Genomic DNA, 13433 nt, shown 5'->3' with positions numbered 1-13433 from the left:
GTGCTCAGTGACATGGAATACTCCAATGCAAGCTGAATTCAGTAACCTACCTGGTACCATTTACAGTGGAACAGCCATTGACTTGGTTTCATTCTGCAAAGGCTAAAGTTCCAATGTGTAGAGAAGGTAATGCTACTGAAAGTAACTTCTGGAGCATAGGTAGCACACTCATAAAATTGCTTGCAGTCAACTCTAAATCATATGGTTAGTGTGCTAACAATGTTTACATCATGTTAGCACATAGTAGTTATCAGCGAAATTGAACTGTACACTCCATTGAGTTGAATGCATTACTTTCTATTCAATGCATTCTGTGGTAAGTTTGTGTACATAACTACTCGGGGTGATTTGGAATTGTATAGATATTGCATGTAGAGTGCTCAGTGCCATGGAATACTCCAATGCAAGCTGAATTCAGTAACCTACCTGGTACAATTTACAGTGGAACAGCCATTGACTTGGTTTCATTCTGCAAAGGCTAAAGTTCCAATGTGTAGAGAAGGTAATGCTACTGAAAGTAACTTCTGGAGCATAGGTAGCACACTCATAAAATTGGTTGCAGTCAACTCTAAATCATATGGTTAATGTGCTAACAATGTTTACATCATGTTAGCACATAGTAGTTATCAGCAAAATTGAACTGTACACTCCATTGAGTTGAATGCATTACTTTCAATTCAATGCATTTTGTGGTAAGGTTGTGTACATAACTACTCTGGGTGATTTGGAACTGTATAGATATTGCAAGTAGAGTGCTCAGTGCCATGGAATACTCCAATGCAAGCTGAATTCAGTAACCTACCTGGTACCATTTACAGTGGAACAGCCATTGACTTGGTTTAATTCTGCAAAGGCTAAAGTTCCAATGTGTAGAGAAGGTAATGCTACTGAAAGTAACTTCTGCAGCATAGGTAGCACACTCATAAAATTGCTTGCAGTCAACTCTAAATCATATGGTTAGTATGCTAACAATGTTTACATCATGTTAGCACATAGTAGTTATCAGCAAAATTGAACTGTACACTCCATTGAGTTGAATGCATTACTTTCTATTCAATGCATTCTGTGATAAGGTTGTGTACATAACTACTCTGGGTGATTTGGAACTGTATAGATATTGCAAGTAGAGTGCTCAGTGCCATCGAATACTCCAATGCAAGCTGAATTCAGTAACCTATAAAATTGGTTGCAGACAACTCTAAATCATATGGTTAGTGTGCTAACAATGTTTACATCATGTTAGCACGTAGTAGTTATCAGAAAAATTGAACTGTATACTCCATTGAGTTGAATGCATTACTTTCTATTCAATGCATTCTGTGGTAAGTTTGTGTACATAACTACTCGGGGTGATTTGGAATTGTATAGATATTGCATGTAGAGTGCTCAGTGACATGGAATACTCCAATGCAAGCTGAATTCAGTAACCTACCTGGGACCATTTACAGTGGAACAGCCATTGACTTTGTTTTATTCTGCCAAGGCTAAAGTTCCAATGTGTAGAGAAGGTAATGCTACTGAAAGTAACTTCTGGAGCATAGGTAGCACACTCATAAAATTGGTTGCAGACAACTCTAAATGATATGGTTAGTGTGCTAACAATGTTTACATCATGTTAGCACATAGTAGTTATCAGCAAAATTGAACTGTACACTCCATTGAGTTGAATGCATTACTTTCTATTCAATGCATTCTGTGGTAAGTTTGTGTACATAACTACTCGGGGTGATTTGGAACTGTATAGATATTGCAAGCAGTGTGCTCAGTCCCATGGAATACTCCAATGCAAGCTGAATTCAGTAACCTACCTGTTATTATTTACAGTGGAACATCCATTGACTTGGTTTTATTCTGCAAAGGCTAAAGTTCCAATGTGTAGAGAAGGTAATGCTACTGAAAGTAACTTCTGGAGCATAGGTAGCACACTCATAAAATTGGTTGCAGACAACTCTAAATCATATGGCTAGTGTGCTAACAATGTTTACATCATGTTAGCACATAGTAGTTATCAGCAAAATTGAACTGTACACTCCATTCAGTTGAATGCATTACTTTCTATTCAATGCATTCTGTGGTAAGGTTGTGTACATAACTACTCTGGGTGATTTGGAACTGTATAGATATTGCAAGTAGAGTGCTCAGTGCCATCGAATACTCCAATGCAAGCTGAATTCAGTAACCTATAAAATTGGTTGCAGACAACTCTAAATCATATGGTTAGTGTGCTAACAATGTTTACATCATGTTAGCACGTAGTAGTTATCAGAAAAATTGAACTGTATACTCCATTGAGTTGAACGCATTACTTTCTATTCAATGCATTCTGTGGTATGTTTGTGTACATAACTACTCGGGGTGATTTGGAATGGTATAGATATTGCATGTAGAGTGCTCAGTGACATGGAATACTCCAATGCAAGCTGAATTCAGTAACCTACCTGGGACCATTTACAGTGGAACAGCCATTGACTTGGTTTAATTCTGCAAAGGCTAAAGTTCCAATGTGTAGAGAAGGTAATGCTACTGAAAGTAACTTCTGAAGCATAGGTAGCACACTCATAAAATTGGTTGCAGACAACTCTAAATGATATGGTTAGTGTGCTAACAATGTTTACATCATGTTAGCACATAGTAGTTATCAGCAAAATTGAACTGTACACTCCATTGAGTTGAATGCATTACTTTCTATTCAATGCATTCTGTGGTAAGTTTGTGTACATAACTACTCGGGGTGATTTGGAACTGTATAGATATTGCAAGCAGTGTGCTCAGTCCCATGGAATACTCCAATGCAAGCTGAATTCAGTAACCTACCTGTTATTATTTACAGTGGAACATCCATTGACTTGGTTTTATTCTGCAAAGGCTAAAGTTCCAATGTGTAGAGAAGGTAATGCTACTGAAAGTAACTTCTGGAGCATAGGTAGCACACTCATAAAATTGGTTGCAGACAACTCTAAATCATATGGCTAGTGTGCTAACAATGTTTACATCATGTTAGCACATAGTAGTTATCAGCAAAATTGAACTGTACACTCCATTCAGTTGAATGCATTACTTTCTATTCAATGCATTCTGTGGTAAGGTTGTGTACATAACTACTCTGGGTGATTTGGAACTGTATAGATATTGCAAGCAGTGTGCTCAGTCCCATGGAATACTCCAATGCAAGGTGAATTCAGTAACCTACCTGTTATTATTTACAGTGGAACATCCATTGACTTGGTTTATTTCTGCAAAGGCTAAAGTTCCAATGTGTAGAGAAGGTAATGCTACTGAAAGTAACTTCTGGAGCGTAGGTAGCACACTCATAAAATTGGTTGCAGTCAACTCTAAATCATATGGTTAAAGTGCTAACAATGTTTACATCATGTTAGCACATAGTAGTTATCAGCAAAATTGAACTGTACACTCCATTGAGTTGAATGCATTACTTTCTATTCAATGCATTTTGTGGTAAGGTTGTGTACATAACTACTCTGGGTGATTTGGAACTGTATAGATATTGCACGTAGAGTGCTCAGTGCCATGGAATACTCCAATGCAAGCTGAATTCAGTAACCTATAAAATTGGTTGCAGACAACTCTAAATCATATGGTTAGTGTGCTAACAATGTTTACATCATGTTAGCACATAGTAGTTATCAGCAAAATTGAACGGTACACTCCATTCAGTTGAATGCATTACTTTCTATTCAATGCATTCTGGGATAAGGTTGTGTACATAACTACTCTGAGTGATTTGGAACTGTATAGATATTGCAAGTAGAGTGCTCAGCCATGGAATACTCCAATGCAAGCTGAATTCAGTAACCTACCTGGGACCATTTACAGTGGAACAGCCATTGACTTGGTTTAATTCTGCAAAGGCTAAAGTTCCAATGTGTAGAGAAGGTAATGCTACTGAAAGTAACTTCTGGAGCATAGGTAGCACACTCATAAAATTGGTTGCAGACAACTCTAAATCATATGGTTAGTGTGCTAACAATGTTTACATCATGTTAGCACATAGTAGTTATCAACAAAATTGAACTGTACACTCCATTGAGTTGAATGCATTACTTTCCATTCAATGGATTCTGTGGTACGTTTGTGTACATAACTACTCGGGGTGATTTGGAACTGTATAGATATTGCAAGCAGTGTGCGCAGTCCCATGGAATACTCCAATGCAAGCTGAATTCAGTAACCTACCTGTTATTATTTACAGTGGAACATCGATTGACTTGGTTTTATTCTGCAAAGGCTAAAGTTCCAATGTGTAGAGAAGGTAATGCAACTGAAAGTAACTTCTGGAGCATAGGTAGCACACTCATAAAATTGGTTGCAAACAACTCTAAATCATATGGCTAGTGTGCTAACTATGTTTACATCATGTTAGCACATAGTAGTTATCAGCAAAATTGAACTGTACACTCCATTCAGTTGAATGCATTACTTTCTATTCAATGCATTCTGTGGTAAGGTTGTGTACATAACTACTCTGGGCGATTTGGAACTGTATAGATATTGCAAGCAGTGTGCTCAGTCCCATGGAATACTCCAATGCAAGCTGAATTCAGTAACCTACCTGTTACTATTTACAGTGGAACATCCTTTGACTTGGTTTTATTCTGCAAAGGCTAAAGTTCCAATGTGTAGAGAAGGTAATGCTACTGAAAGTAACTTCTGGAGCATAGGTAGCACACTCATAAAATTGGTTGCAGACAACTCTAAATCATATGGTTAGTGTGCGAACAATGTTTACATCATGTTAGCACATAGTAGTTATCAGCAAAATTGAACTGTACACTCCATTGAGTTGAATGCATTACTTTCTATTCAATGCATTCTGTGGTAAGGCTGTGTACATAACTACTCTGGGTGATTAAGAACTGTATAGATATTGCAAGTAGAGTGCTCAGTTCCATGGAATACTCCAATGCAATCTGAACTCAGTAACCTACCTGGGACTATTTACAGTGGAACATCCATTGACCTGGTTTAATTCTGCAAAGGCTAAAGTTCCAATGTGTAGAGAAGGTAATGCTACTGAAAGTAACTTCTGGAGCATAGGTAGCACACTCATAAAATTGTTTGCAGTCAACTCTAAATCATATGGTTAATGTGCTAACAATGTTTACATCATGTTAGCACATAGTAGTTATCAGCAAAATTGAACTGTACACTCCATTGAGTTGAATGCATTACTTTCTATTCAATGCATTTTGTGGTAAGGTTGTGTACATAACTACTCTGGGTGATTTGGAACTGTATAGATATTGCAAGTAGAGTGCTCAGTGCCATGGAATACTCCAATGCAAGCTGAATTCAGTAACCTACCTGTTACTATTTACAGTGGAACATCCTTTGACTTGGTTTTATTCTGCAAAGGCTAAAGTTCCAATGTGTAGAGAAGGTAATGCTACTGAAAGTAACTTCTGGAGCATAGGTAGTACACTCATAAAATTGGTTGCAGACAACTCTAAATCATATGGTTAGTGTGCTAACAATGTTTACATCATGTTAGCACATAGTAGTTATCAGCAAAATTGAACTGTATACTCCATTGAGTTGAATGCATTACTTTCTATTCAATGCATTCTGTGGTAAGTTTGTGTACATAACTACTCTGGGTGATTTGGAATTGTATGGATATTGCATGTAGAGTGCTCAGTGCCATGGAATACTCCAATGCAAGCTGAATTCAGTAATCTACCTGGTACCATTTACAGTGGAACAGCCATTGACTTGGTTTAATTCTGCAAAGGCTAAAGTTCCAATGTGTACAGAAGGTAATGCTACTGAAAGTAACTTCTGGAGCATAGGTAACACACTCATAAAATTGGTTGCAGACAACTCTAAATCATATGGTTAGTGTGCTAACAATGTTTACATCATGTTAGCAGATAGTAGTTATCAGCAAAATTGAACTGTACACTCCATTGAGTTGAATGCATTACTTTCTATTCAATGCATTCTGTGGTAAGGTTGTATACATAACTACTCGGGGTGATTTGGAACTGTATAGATATTGAATGTAGAGTGCTCAGTGACATGGAATACTCCAATGCAAGCTGAATTCAGTAACCTACCTGGTACCATTTACAGTGGAACAGCCATTGACTTGGTTTCATTCTGCAAAGGCTAAAGTTCCAATGTGTAGAGAAGGTAATGCTACTGAAAGTAACTTCTGGAGCATAGGTAGCACACTCATAAAATTGCTTGCAGTCAACTCTAAATCATATGGTTAGTGTGCTAACAATGTTTACATCATGTTAGCACATAGTAGTTATCAGCGAAATTGAACTGTACACTCCATTGAGTTGAATGCATTACTTTCTATTCAATGCATTCTGTGGTAAGTTTGTGTACATAACTACTCGGGGTGATTTGGAATTGTATAGATATTGCATGTAGAGTGCTCAGTGCCATGGAATACTCCAATGCAAGCTGAATTCAGTAACCTACCTGTTACCATTTACAGTGGAACAGCCATTGACTTGGTTTCATTCTGCAAAGGCTAAAGTTCCAATGTGTAGAGAAGGTAATGCTACTGAAAGTAACTTCAGGAGCATAGGTAGCACACTCATAAAATTGGTTGCAGTCAACTCTAAATCATATGGTTAATGTGCTAACAATGTTTACATCATGTTAGCACATAGTAGTTATCAGCAAAATTGAACTGTACACTCCATTGAGTTGAATGCATTACTTTCTATTCAATGCATTCTGTGGTAAGGTTGTGTACATAACTACTCTGGGTGATTTGGAACTGTATAGATATTGCAAGTAGAGTGCTCAGTGCCATGGAATACTCCAATGCAAGCTGAATTCAGTAACCTACCTGGTACCATTTACAGTGGAACAGCCATTGACTTGGTTTAATTCTGCAAAGGCTAAAGTTCCAATGTGTAGAGAAGGTAATGCTACTGAAAGTAACTTCTGCAGCATAGGTAGCACACTCATAAAATTGCTTGCAGTCAACTCTAAATCATATGGTTAGTGTGCTAACAATGTTTACATCATGTTAGCACATAGTAGTTATCAGCAAAATTGAACTGTACACTCCATTGAGTTGAATGCATTACTTTCTATTCAATGCATTCTGTGATAAGGTTGTGTACATAACTACTCTGGGTGATTTGGAACTGTATAGATATTGCAAGTAGAGTGCTCAGTGCCATCGAATACTCCAATGCAAGCTGAATTCAGTAACCTATAAAATTGGTTGCAGACAACTCTAAATCATATGGTTAGTGTGCTAACAATGTTTACATCATGTTAGCACGTAGTAGTTATCAGAAAAATTGAACTGTATACTCCATTGAGTTGAATGCATTACTTTCTATTCAATGCATTCTGTGGTAAGTTTGTGTACATAACTACTCGGGGTGATTTGGAATGGTATAGATATTGCATGTAGAGTGCTCAGTGACATGGAATACTCCAATGCAAGCTGAATTCAGTAACCTACCTGGGACCATTTACAGTGGAACAGCCATTGACTTGGTTTAATTCTGCAAAGGCTAAAGTTCCAATGTGTAGAGAAGGTAATGCTACTGAAAGTAACTTCTGGAGCATAGGTAGCACACTCATAAAATTGGTTGCAGACAACTCTAAATGATATGGTTAGTGTGCTAACAATGTTTACATCATGTTAGCACATAGTAGTTATCAGCAAAATTGAACTGTACACTCCATTGAGTTGAATGCATTACTTTCTATTCAATGCATTCTGTGGTAAGTTTGTGTACATAACTACTCGGGGTGATTTGGAACTGTATAGATATTGCAAGCAGTCTGCTCAGTCCCATGGAATACTCCAATGCAAGCTGAATTCAGTAACCTACCTGTTATTATTTACAGTGGAACATCCATTGACTTGGTTTTATTCTGCAAAGGCTAAAGTTCCAATGTGTAGAGAAGGTAATGCTACTGAAAGTAACTTCTGGAGCATAGGTAGCACAATCATAAAATTGGTTGCAGACAACTCTAAATCATATGGCTAGTGTGCTAACAATGTTTACATCATGTTAGCACATAGTAGTTATCAGCAAAATTGAACTGTACACTCCATTCAGTTGAATGCATTACTTTCTATTCAATGCATTCTGTGGTAAGGTTGTGTACATAACTACTCTGGGTGATTTGGAACTGTATAGATATTGCAAGCAGTGTGCTCAGTCCCATGGAATACTCCAATGCAAGCTGAATTCAGTAACCTACCTGTTATTATTTACAGTGGAACATCCATTGACTTGGTTTTATTCTGCAAAGGCTAAAGTTCCAATGTGTAGAGAAGGTAATGCTACTGAAAGTAACTTCTGGAGCATAGGTAGCACACTCATAAAATTGTTTGCAGACAACTCTAAATCATATGGTTAGTGTGCTAACAATGTTTACATCATGTTAGCACATAGTAGTTATCAGCAAAATTGAACTGTACACTCCATTGAGTTGAATGGATTACTTTCTATTCAATGCATTCTGTGGTAAGTTTGTTAACATAACTACTCGGGGTGATTTGGAATTGTATAGATATTGCATGTAGAGTGCTCAGTGACATGGAATACTCCAATGCAAGCTGAATTCAGTAACCTACCTGGGACCATTTACAGTGGAACAGCCATTGACTTGGTTTAATTCTGCAAAGGCTAAAGTTCCAATGTGTAGAGAAGGTAATGCTACTGAAAGTAACTTCTGGAGTATAGGTAGCACACTCATAAAATTGGTTGCAGACAACTCTAAATCATATGGTTAGTGTGCTAACAATGTTTACATCATGTTAGCACATAGTAGTTATCAGCAAAATTGAACTGTACACTCCATTGAGTTGAATGCATTACTTTCTATTCAATGCATTCTGTGGTAAGGTTGTGTACATAACTACTCTGGGTGATTTGGAACTGTATAGATATTGCAAGTAGAGTGCTCAGTGCCATGGAATACTCCAATGCAAGCTGAATTCAGTAACCTACCTGTTACTATTTACAGTGGAACATCCATTGACTTGGTTTTATTCTGCAAAGGCTAAAGTTCCAATGTGTAGAGAAGGTAATGCTACTGAAAGTAACTTCTGGAGCATAGGTAGCACACTCATAAAATTGTTTGCAGACAACTCTAAATCATATGGTTAGTGTGCTAACAATGTTTACATCATGTTAGCACATAGTAGTTATCAGCAGAATTGAACTGTACACTCCATTGAGTTGAATGGATTACTTTCTATTCAATGCATTCTGTGGTAAGTTTGTGTACATAACTGCTCGGGGTGATTTGGAATTGTATAGATATTGCATGTAGAGTGCTCAGTGACATGGAATACTCAAATGCAAGCTGAATTCAGTAACCTACCTGGTACCATTTACAGTGGAACAGCCATTGACTTGGTTTAATTCTGCAAAGGCTAAAGTTCCAATGTGTAGAGAAGGTAATGCTACTGAAAGTAACTTCTGGAGCATAGGTAGCACACTCATAAAATTGGTTGCAGTCAACTCTAAATCATATGGTTAATGTGCTAACAATGTTTACATCATGTTAGCACATAGTAGTTATCAGCAAAATTGAACTGTACACTCCATTGAGTTGAATGCATTACTTTCTATTCAATGCATTTTGTGGTAAGGTTGTGTACATAACTACTCTGGGTGATTTGGAACTGTATAGATATTGCACGTAGAGTGCTCAGTGCCATGGAATACTCCAATGCAAGCTGAATTCAGTAACCTACCTGTTACTATTTACAGTGGAACATCCATTGACTTGGTTTTATTCTGCAAAGGCTAAAGTTCCAATGTGTAGAGAAGGTAATGCTACTGAAAGTAACTTCTGGAGCAGAGGTAGCACACTCATAAAATTGGTTGCAGACAACTCTAAATCATATGGTTAGTGTGCTAACAATGTTTACATCATGTTAGCACATAGTAGTTATCAGCAAAATTGAACTGTACAGTCCATTGAGTTGAATGCATTACTTTCTATTCAATGCATTCTGTGCTAAGTTTGTGTACATAACTACTCGGGGTGATTTGGAATTGTATAGATATTGTATGTAGAGTGCTCAGTGACATGGAATACTCCAATGCAAGCTGATTTCAGTAACCTACCTTGGACCATTTACAGTGGAACAGCCATTGACTTGGTTTAATTCTGCAAAGGCTAAAGTTCAAATGTGTAGAGAAGGTAATGCTACTGGAAGTACCTTCTGGAGCATAGGTAGCACACTCATAAAATTGGTTGCAGACAACTCTAAATCATATGGTTAGTGTGCTAACAATGTTTACATCATGTTAGCACATAGTAGTTATCAGCAAAATTGAACTGTACAGTCCATTCAGTTGAATGCATTACTTTCTATTCAATGCATTCTGTGGTAAGTTTGTGTACATAACTACTCGGGGTGATTTGGAATTGTATAGATATTGCATGTAGAGTGCTCAGTGACATGGAATACTCCAATGCAAGCTGATTTCAGTAACCTACCTGGGACCATTTACAGTGGAACAGCCATTGACTTGGTTTAATTCTGCAAAGGATAAAGTTCAAATGTGTAGAGAAGGTAATGCTACTGAAAGTAACTTCTGGAGCATAGGTAGCACACTCATAAAATTGGTTGCAGACAACTCAAAATCATATGGTTAGTGTGCTAACAATGTTTACATCATGTTAGCCCATAGTAGTTATCAGCAAAATTGAACTGTACACTCCATTGAGTTGAATGCATTACTTTCTGTTCAATGCATTCTGTGATAAGGTTGTGTACATAACTACTCCGGGTGATTTGGAACTGTATAGATATTGCAAGTAGAGTGCTCAGTGACATGGAATACTCCAATGCAAGCTGAATTCAGTAACCTACCTGTTACTATTTACAGTGGAACATCCATTGACTTGGTTTTATTCTGCAAAGGCTAAAGTTCCAATGTGTAGAGAAGGTAATGCTACTGAAAGTAACTTCTGGAGCATAGGTAGCACACTCATAAAATTGGTTGCAGACAACTCAAAATCATATGGTTAGTGTGCTAACAATGTTTACATCATGTTAGCCCATAGTAGTTATCAGCAAAATTGAACTGTACACTCCATTGAGTTGAATGCATTACTTTCTATTCAATGCATTCTGTGGTAAGTTTGTGTACATAACTACTCGGGGTAATTTGGAATTGTATAGATATTGCATGTAGAGTGCTCAGTGACATGGAATACTCCAATGCAAGCTGATTTCAGTAACCTACCTGGGACCATTTACAGTGGAACAGCCATTGACTTGATTTAATTCTGCAAAGGCTAAAGTTGCAATGTGTAGAGAAGGTAATGCTACTGAAAGTATCTTCTGGAGCATAGGTAGCACACTCATATAATTGGTTGCAGACATCTCTAAATCATATGGTTAGTGTGCTAACAATGTTTACATCATGTTAGCACATAGTAGTTATCAGCAAAATTGAACTGTACACTCCATTCAGTTGAATGCATTACTTTCTATTCAATGCATTCTGTGGAAAGGTTGTGTACATAACTACTCCGGGTGATTTGGAACTGTATAGATATTGCAAGTAGAGTGCTCAGTGACATGGAATACTCCAATTGAAGCTGAATTCAGTAACCTACCTGTTACTATTTACAGTGGAACATCCATTGACTTGGTTTTATTCTGCAAAGGCTAAAGTTCCAATGTGTAGAGAAGGTAATGCTACTGAAAGTAACTTCTGGAGCATAGCTAGCACACTCATAAAATTGTTTGCAGACAACTCTAAATCATATGGTTAGTCTGCTAACAATGTTTACATCATGTTAGCACATAGTAGTTATCAGCAAAATTGAACTGTACACTCCATTGAGTTGAATGCATTACTTTCTATTCAATGCATTCTGTGGTAAGTTTGTGTACATAACTACTCTGGGTGATTTGGAACTGTATAGATATTGCAAGTAGAGAGCTCAGTGCCATGGAATACACCAATGCAAGCTGAATTCAGTAACGTACCTGGGACCATTTACAGTGGAACATCCATTGACTTGGTTTTATTCTGCAAAGGCTAAAGTTCCAATGTGTAGAGAAGGTAATGCTACTGAAAGTCACTTCTGGAGCATAGGTAGCACACCCATAAAATTGGTTGCAGACAACTCTAAATCATATGGTTAGTGTGCTAACAATGTTTACATCATGTTAGCACATAGTAGTTATCAGCAAAATTGAACTGTACACTCCATTGAGTTGAATGCATTACTTTCTATTCAATGCATTCTGTGGTAAGTTTGTGTACATAACTACTCGGGGTGATTTGGAATTGTATAGATATTGCATGTAGAGTGCTCAGTGACATGGAATACTCCAATGCAAGCTGAATTCAGTAACCAACCTGGGACAATTTACAGTGGAACAGCCATTGACTTGGTTTAATTCTGCAAAGGCTAAAGTTCCAATGTGTAGAGAAGGTAATGCTACTGAAAGTAACTTCTGGAGCATAGGTAGCACACTCATAAAATTGGTTGCAGTCAACTCTAAATCATATGGTTAGTGTGCTAACAATGTTTACATCATGTTAGCACATAGTAGTTATCAGCAAAATTGAACTGTACACTCCATTCAGTTGAATGCATTAATTTCTATTCAATGCATTCTGTGGTAAGGTTGTGTACATAACTACTCCGGGTGATTTGGAACTGTATAGATATTGCAAGTAGAGTGCTCAGTGACATGGAATACTCCAATGCAAGCTGAATTCAGTAACCTACCTGGGACCATTTACAGTGGAACAGCCATTGACTTGGTTTAATTCTGCAAAGGCTAAAGTTCCAATGTGTAGGGAAGGTAATGCTACTGAAAGTAACTTCTGGAGAATAGGTAGCACACTCATAAAATTGGTTGCAGACAACTCTAAATCATATGGCTAGTGTGCTAACAATGTTTACATCATGTTAGCACATAGTAGTTATCTGCAAAATTGAACTGTACCCTCCATTGAGTTGAATGCATTACTTTCTATTCAATGCATTCTGTGGTAAGGTTGTGTAGATAACTACTCTGGGTGATTTGGAACTGTATAGATATTGCAAGTAGAGTGCTCAGTGCCATGGAATACTCCAATGCAAGCTGAATTCAGTAACCTACCTGGGACCATTTACAGTGGAACAGCCATTGACTTGGTTTAACTCTGCAAAGGCTAAAGTTCCAATGTGTAGAGAAGGTAATGCTACTGAAAGTAACTTCTGGAGCATAGGTAGCACACTCATAAAATTGGTTGCAGTCAACTCTAAATCATATGGTTAGTGTGCTAACAATGTTTACATCGTGTTACCACATAGTAGTTATCAGCAAAATTGAACTGTACACTCCATTCAGTTGAATGCATTACTTTCTATTCAATGCATTCTGTGGTAAGGTTGTGTACATAACTACTCGGGGTGATTTGGAATTGTATAGATATTGCATGTAGAGTGCTCAGTGA

The sequence above is a fragment of the Hypanus sabinus genome, chromosome 17 (assembly GCF_030144855.1).
Source record: "Hypanus sabinus isolate sHypSab1 chromosome 17, sHypSab1.hap1, whole genome shotgun sequence".
NCBI lineage: Eukaryota > Metazoa > Chordata > Chondrichthyes > Myliobatiformes > Dasyatidae > Hypanus > Hypanus sabinus.
The sequence above is the reverse complement of the archived record's forward strand: the minus strand, read 5'-3'. Positions refer to the sequence as shown.